The following is an 8,908-nucleotide window of genomic DNA, read 5'->3' as shown; positions in this document are numbered from 1 at the left end:
TCAATTTTTTGCACAACCAAAGAAGGATAAAAACCAATTTAAAAGCAAAAAACAACCAGAATTGCCAGTAAATTAAACTACATGGATCTATGACAACCAAGGAATTAAGGAAACATCCATCTAGACTGGTAGGAGGGGCAGAGACGAGCAGCTGGGAGGATGCACAGCAAGGTGGCAGCTGGAGGACAGGGAAAGTCGAAACTTCTGGCTGTAAAATTCTGTGAAGGTAGGAGAAACTCCCAGTCTCACAGGAGAGACTACTGGAGAGGCCTACGAGATCTTAGAAGACACACAGACCCACCCACCTGGGAATTAGCACCTGAGAAAGCACAGTCTGCTTGTGGGAAGCAAGGGAAGTGAAGGAACAAGAGGCACGAGTGGAGTGAGTGGCATTGTTCCTTCTCTGACCCTCCCACGGACAGTGCCACAGTGCAGAGCTGGCCCACTCTGGTGAATACCTAAGGCTCTGCTGCTAGGTACAAGGTAACAGGTGCACTGAAACAAAGAAATGTGGCCCAAATGAATGAAAAGATCAAAACTCCAGAAAAAGAGCTAAGTGATGAGATAAGGCAACCTGTCAGATGCAGAGTTCAGAACACTGGTAATCAGGATACTCACAGAACTGATTGAGTTTGGTCACAAAATGAAGGAAGAAGTGAAGGCTATACAAAGTGAAATAAAGGAAAATATACAGGGAACCATCAGTGAAGAGAAGAAAACCAGGACTCAAATCAATGACTTGGAACAAGTATTGGGATTATTCCTGCCCTGTGTTTGGAGCCCTCTCTCTGAAGACACTGGAGCAGAGAACATCTGTTCCTGCCATGCTCTGTCTGAGTTCCTGACCCACAGAGTCAATGAAGATAATAAATGGTTGTTTGGAATAATATATTCATAGCTGTAACTAGAACTGAAGGTGCATCTTCTCTCTTCAGGTTATAGAAGACAATAAATAGAAGTTGGGTTCCCCTTATTCATTATTTTTATTGACATATAACATCAGGAAAACACACCAAAAGTAAATATACAGATCAGTGAATTATCACAAGTGAATACTTTAGTAACCAACATCCAGAAAAAAAAAGCAATGTTCAAAATTGACTTATGTATGATTTTCCTCCATTCATCCTTCTATCGGTTGAGATATAGGATGCTCCTACCATCTGCCCACGGACGTCCTCCCTTATTAAAAGTAAATCATTTTTGGTTTTGTGTCTCAGAATGAGACACATTGGAAGAATGTGTTCTACAAGCAGTGTTGGCCATGTACAGCTGGGGGCATCCTTTGTCCACATTTTCCTACATCCTGTTTGACCCAAGCTTCTTCTGCTGGTCCTTTAATCTGTTATTTTGCTGACAGCGAGTTCCACGTCCCTCTTCTCTTCTAGCATCTTTTGAGGGTGATTGTGGTTTCTGAGAGAGAAATAGACAAACATTGGAGTGATTTACTTAAATAAGAAACTTCATTAAAACTTTAAGACACTTTTATTTAAACTTTTAAAAACTGCTGTTCCTATGTATTATATGTAATTTGGCCTTGATAACGGGATAGGATTTTGAGAGTGGAGAGCGACAGTGAAAATGGCTTTGGTCTTGAGGACTCTCTGTGTCTGCTTTCACTCTGGGGCAAATCAGCAGGCCTCAGCCAATTCAGGGGTTTTCATTTTAATGGGATTGCTTGAGTTATTACAGAATTTTAAGCGTTCTCTGTACATTCTGCAAAACAGTCATTTATCATATTTATATTTTTCTATTAGTGCCCTTTTCCCATTAGTGGATCCAACCCAGACTATTACAATGTATTTAGGCCTCATATCTCTTAGTTTCCTATGGTTTATGGCATTTTTTCACACCTTTTTTGTTTTTTAAGGCCTTATGACTTTTGAAGATTACTGGTTAGGTGTTGCATAATTTGCACATAACTGATGTTTTCTCAGATTGCATTGAGATTGTGGATCTTGGGGAGGAGTACCACGTAGATGGAATGCTCTTGGCATGGCGTCCTACCAGAGGCACGTGACACCAACATGAAGTTGTCACAGTGAGTGTAATCCTGATCATTTGTTTGAGATGGAATCTGCCAGTTTTCTTTATTGGAAAGCCACTGTTTTTCCCTTTGCATAGTCTGTTCTTTACATATGAGTCATTTAATCTAGCCCACACTAAACAGTAAGATAACTGAGCTTAATTTTCTGAAGGGAGAAGTATGGCAAGTTCTGTGTACATGTTAGAATAAGAGTTAATATATATTTGAGGGGAATACTTTGAAGCTATCCAACTATCCTGTATCTCCTTAGAGTTTGGTCCACTAATATTACCAGTCATTTGTGAATCTTGTCTGCAGCAGTTATTACTGTTCTGTTCTAATGGTGGTTTTTCTATTGTATTTCTCATATTTCTTCTCTGTTTAATTTTTGGAATTCTTCTGTAAGGAAAATCTGTCCTTTCTGCTCCATTTTTAGATTTAATTCCAGGGGGTGGAAAACTTTTTTTTTGATAAGGAGTAGATAGTAAATATTTTAGGCTTTGAAGGCTGGATTTGGGAGGAAAAATCAAAAGTATCTATTACTCTAGCAACTTACTGCAAGGTCACATTCCAAACTTCATAACAATGATTCTGGTATCTGTTGGTTTACTGTTAATTGTGTATATATAAAAGAACATTTCATTATAAGATGTCTTTTTAAAAACTGAGAATTTTGGACATTACTTTCTGAATACATTTTAGTGAATGGAAGGTAAAATGTACTCTTGAGTGACCTCATTGGTGTTTAAAGATTTGGCAACTGGGAGATCATTCTTCTTTCTGGAAACATAGAATCTAGACTCTGAGTTGTTTCTTCCATTACCCTTTGCTGCCACATACAGGAAAAAGATGAATATATCAGATTTAAAATGTAGGGTTAAACTATTCTTCAAAAAGTTTTGCAATGAAAATGATTTAAAACTGGCCATTGTATGTAATATTGGTAAGAGAAATTCTGGTTTATTTGGTCTTTATGACTGCTCACTGCTGTGAAAGATGGCAAGCCATAAAATAAGTTCGCAGAAATAAAACAAGTACTCTGGCTGCCATTTATTTAGCAATTGTCAGGAAAGATGAATTAGTCGGTACACACTCCCCGGAGGTGTCATGATATGTAAGACTAATAAAATGACACCTGATGATTCCCTTGGAGGTGAAATAGTAACCTCAAAGAAGAATCAGAATTAACAAGAAATGAGACCAATCTTTCACAGCCCGACGAAGGTTAGAAAGATAAAGCTATGGTACTCCAAAAGCCATCAAATTACTTCTAAAGGCAAGAATCGATTTAGCGGGAGACATTAGAAAAGTACAAGTCAAAAACAACATCAACAAGAATGGTAAGCCCTGGAGGTCACAACCATCAGAAAAAGTGCCAGGTAAACCCTGATTCGCTCCCCAAGATCCTCAGCTGAGATTGATTCTTGGCTGAGCCTGAAACAATTGCTTCCTGAGAAGAAACCTCTTTGCTTACTAATAATTACCTTTTCTTCACTGTTTACAGAAAAGGGAGGGAGGTGGGAGGGAAGAAGAAAGTGGAGAGGGAGGGAAAAAAAAGAAGAGGAAACAGTCTCGTATTGTCTGTTTCCTTCTTTGATTATTTACTTGATTGATCAAAAAATCTTCAACAAAATACATTAGATGAGGATTCTCATGTTTCTTACAATAATATAATTGTGTAATACATCACAAGTAATTATTTTCTTGATTATTTCAAGCCTTTTCTGAATAGTATACATTGCTCTGTGTGCTGAAAATCTGCATTGACTGTCTTCTCAAATTCAGTTGTCAGTGGGAAGTTTTCAATCCATATTACTTATTAAGCTGGCATTTTTGTTGTATCCTGTGAACACTGAGATGGCAGATAGTCTCACTATTCCAGTCAACCACCGATGTCTAGTTAAGCAGTTTCTCATTTCATCTGAGATCATCACTTCCTGTGTGAGGAGAGAACAACTCTCGTCATTGGCTGGAGAAGTGTAGTCAAGTTAGAAGGATAATTTTTGATATTTTCTAGTTTTCTTGTAAAATAAGCACACATTTTCTTTGATAGTCACAATAATATTGAACTTTTTTTTTGAAAATTAAAGACACCAAGACAGAAATTTAAGTGATGGTAAATGAGACCATGGGAATATATTTTTGTTTCTTTAATTTTACTTACATGTTAATTTATATCGAATAAATAACAACATACTTTTTTGGAAGATTGATTGATTTTTTACACACTTCTCAGTCCTCCTCCCTCCAAAGTTCTATTACCCAGAGATTAGCACTTTCAACTCGTTCAATGGCTTATTCTAGTGCTTTAGTCCACATTTCTAAATAAGATGCATACTGCTATTTCCTGATTTTCAATTACAGATAGCTATTGAATTCCTTGGATGATATTTTATTTCTCCTCTTTGCCTCCTCTCCCAACACACCTTCCATCTTCTAATAGTTCCTATACACATATTTACAATTGGTTGAATCAATATTTAGCACTTGCAGTGTTTATGAATACCTGAGTATTAATCACAACAAATGGCTATTATAGATTGTCTAGCCACATAAACCTTTGATTTACCTTCTGGGAAATAACTGTGTTGATTGCCTCGCACTGGTAGCTTCTGGTTTCCTATTGTGGTAACATTGAAACTTCTTTTTTTCAGTATCCTAAAGTACACTCCACAGAGGAGCAGTAGGCAAAAAAAAAAAAAAAAAAAAATCTTTACCCAAGACCCAGTACGGGAAAAGGCTTTAAAGGGGGCATGTGTCATATACTATATACTGCGTAGCATTCTGGTTTCTCTAAAAATCTCCCTGAGGAGTCAGTTTGCATGTCTTTTCTTGTCAGTTGTCTGACAGCGAAGATATCTCTACTTGTCCTCCTAATAATTTATGTCATTCCCTGTGCTTAGATTTCCCTTTAATCCTCCCCTTTTTTGTTTTGCCTCTATCTTTTCTGATGCTATATATTTTCTGCCCTCCTCAGGCTTGCCTCCTTTTACATCCTCAGACACAGAATTTGATATCATAGTTATATTTGTGAAATAGCTTTGTGTCAGTTGGGATAAGCTAGGCTATTTCCTAGTAATGAATAGCTCTTAAATCTCAAGGGCTTAATGGTAAAAAGAAAATAATGTTAATGGTTTACACTAATGCAAATCAGTATGAGGGGTATGCACCAGGTTGATTATGCTTCCATGAATGCAACAATGGCATTAAAGGTTGCAATTTTCCTCTCACATTTTACTAGAAAAAGCAGTTACATATGAACACCTAACTTCAGTAGAGGCAGGGAGTTTAATATTTACCCTACTGTGTGCCAGGAAGGACAATAGAATGTTATTAAATAGCTCTAGGGACATTCTTAATCATTATAATGAGCATAGAGACTCTACACCAAACAAAGGATACTCTTACAACAGTCATATATATTAATTACTTGTAAAAATAACTCTTTCTTCCATTACATATATTTTGAAAGGTTCTTAGATAAATGAGGGCCCAATTAAGCAGACTCACTTCTGATGAACTCACCCATTAGATCACATGCTAGTCTAATAGAGGAAAGTAAAATTTCCCTTATCTTGAATTAACCTCAAAAAATCCTTTTATGGAGTTTTCTTTTAAATTCATTAATTACTAAATTAATAAATAATTATAAAAGATGTTTAAATTGTCCAAAAGTTGAGTCTCAGCTTCTGAGAAATGAAGATAAATCTAAGGCAAAACCATAATTATTACATGCATATTTGGTTTGCTACTATACTATATTTAAGTTTTAATTATTATTAAAAGTCTAAAATGGTAATTATCTCATGTTGAGAACATTAAAAATGTCAACTATAAATTGTCTCAGCCAGTACAAATGCTAGTTAGACAACTGAATACTAAACAATATCATATGTTTACCTGAGGATTTTTGAAGAAGAGTATTAGTATGATTATAATCTAGCCTTTCCTCACAGCATACTATATTTCTCACTGCACAGTAACTCTCATTTCAGGTCCAGTAAGCAAATCAACACCACCCATTCATTTCATGCAAACCACTCATGTGTTTCCTGTGGAAACAAATGTCTCTTGCTGCTCAACCAGTTTTGGTTCAAACTGGTGACTTGGAGGTGAGAGGTTGTGGATTCTGTTATTAATCACCTGTGCTACCCATCGCTCCATCAGCAAAGCACTGGCTGAACAAGACAGGGGAGAAATATTCGGGTATTTATTGACACAGTATACAACACTGTTAGCAAGTATCATCTTGTGTAAATTATGAACATCATAAAAAGCAGCTTTCTTTTAGTTAACATATGGAACACATATGAAGAAAATGTGCAGAATACAAGGTTCTACAAATTGCTATGAACTGTTAGTGAGAAAATTCATTTGCAGTGCCTAGGTATCTCTTCTCATTTGTAACTGTGGAACGATGCTAATAGATGGATTGAGTCGCCCTGTGCAGAGCTCTGTGAGCACAGGGTCTGGCTTCTGTCAGACGCCATTCCAGTCCTGACTTCAGCACTCACTGTTAACATGCGTGCGGGAGTTAAGTTATTTTACTTTTCTGCTATTTTTTATTTCTTTGCAATAAATGCCCAATAGAGAGTGTAAAATAATTGCTGAGATGTAGCTGGCAGAGAAGTCATGAGCTGCATTTTGGGATATTCATTACTTTCTGAAAGTAATTCATCTAAATAATTTATCAAAGCAGAATAAAAAAAGACAAAGAATTTAGTCTCATGACTAGTTAGCATTAAATATGCAATAAAAGTTTGAAATATACTATTGTGCTTTCCTCTGAGATAATGTGGACTTCTAAAAGCACTGAGGCAGAATATTTTTTCTGGAAGGATTCCAGAATGGTTTCAGCTGCAATTTTATGCCAAATTGATCAACTTCTTACTTTGTGCCATTAGTGTTCTGGCACATAGAGCTGAACAAAATCAACAAGTTACTTAGCATTATGTAATTTATTTTTCTACTCAGAAGAAGGAATATAAATGGCTAAGGAAATGGTAATAAGGATAGTTTTAAAATAAAACTATAAAAATAAAACCTAAGGCAAGTGAAATGGGAATTGTTCAGTTTCCTACTTTCGATTGGTCATTTATAAAAGGCCTGGACAAGGAATTAACTAACATGTGAGCATATGTTTGAATTTAAAAAATATATAAGTTTGAAAATATTTACAGGAAAAATCATTTCAGACAGTCAAAAGAACCACAAATTAACAAATTAAAGGTCCACAGTAGAGAGTTTTCTTGGCGTGTTCAGGAACTGGCAAGAAGATCCATGTGTCCTGAGGAGAACAAATGAGGGGAGGAGACAGAGCGTGAGGTAAGAGAGTTGTTTGTGGGCCAGAGTGTTTGGAGGCCCAAGTCATGTAAAGTGCTTTGGATTTTGTTCCAAGTGTCATGGGGGTATTTGGAAAGCTTGAGAGTAGGGAATCGATAAATGATTGACCTATTAAATAGTATTTCTGGCTATTGCTTTTTGTATTTCTAGAGGGAATAGACTCTAGTACAGCGGTGTCCGACTCCTTTTCACTGGGAGCCACATCAGCCTTGTGGTTGCCTTCAAAGGGCCAAATGTAATTATATAGTTAGGACTATATAAATGGTAGCTACTCCTTAACTAGGGGCAAGGGGTAGAAACAAAGTGTGGGGTGAGATAAAACAAGGTGGAGGGCTGGATTTGGCCCTCAGGCTTGTGTTTGCCACCTGTGCTCTAAAAGGTCAACAGTTGAAGTGAAGAGGCTATTACAGTAATCCATGTAAGAACTTATGGTGTATGGACCCAAATGGCTATAAGTATTCTTATTTTGGATGTAAGAATGACAGGATTTTTGAGTCCGAGAAGAAAGAGACAATCAGGGTATTCCATCTGATCAGCTGGATGAATGGTAGGGTAATTCACTTGGGGACATTAAAAGAAATATAGATCTGAATGACAGAAGGACAGACTATTTTGAGCAGAATTAATTTGTGAGAAGATACTAGATTCTTACATTTGTTTTCTATGCTGTATAACAGACTACCACAAGCTTAGTGATTTAAAACAACAAAAATTTATTATTTCACAGTTTCTGTGGGGCTGGATTCTGGGCCTAGCTCAGCTGGGTTTTCTGCTAGCCTGCAAACAAGGTATCCGCCAGCTGGGTTCGCATCTGGTGTCTTGATTGGGTAAGGGTACGCAGTTTCGCTTACTCAGGTTGTATGCAGACTTCTCCTCCTAGCAGTTTCAGGACTTATGGAAGCTTACTTCTTTAAAATCTGCAAAGAGAGCAAGACTAGAGCAAGCTAGCTAGCAAGTTGAAATCATATATAAAATCACATGAGTGACATCCCATCATCCTTGTCATATTCAAGTCCCACCTCCTATTCACATTCAATGGGAGGTAATTCTACAAGGACATGAGACTTAGGATGTGAGGATGATGAGAGACCAAAAGTCTGTAGACACCCAAGTGGATAATATGAGCAGGCAATTGAATATATATTTCATAAGAAATGTCAGGTATGGAGATAGAAATTTTAGAGGTATCAAGGTACTGATAGTTTAAAACTTTGGGTCTGGATGAAAATATAATTAATAAACATAAAATGATATATATTTTATTTTAATGGACACATACAGAGAAAATCCTAGTCAGCTAGATTTTTTTTAATTGCAGAAAATAATTCTAGGGTCTAATTTGCTATTTAATGGGTCATTTCCTGGGTGCTTTAACATGGCTGCTGCTCTTTACTAATTGTGGGCTGTTATCAGATGTGTAGAAAGTGCCACACAAATACTCTGCTAAGAGCTTTATAACGGTCATTTTAGTTTATTCCTATACTAAACTAATGAGACAGGTAGTAGTATTCTTTTTAAAAGGATGAGAAAACTGATATT

Source organism: Artibeus jamaicensis, unplaced genomic scaffold (genome assembly GCF_021234435.1).
Source record: "Artibeus jamaicensis isolate MK-2021 breed Jamaican fruit bat unplaced genomic scaffold, CSHL_Jam_final contig_923, whole genome shotgun sequence".
Lineage (NCBI taxonomy): Eukaryota > Metazoa > Chordata > Mammalia > Chiroptera > Phyllostomidae > Artibeus > Artibeus jamaicensis.
This window is presented reverse-complemented; position numbering follows the sequence as displayed.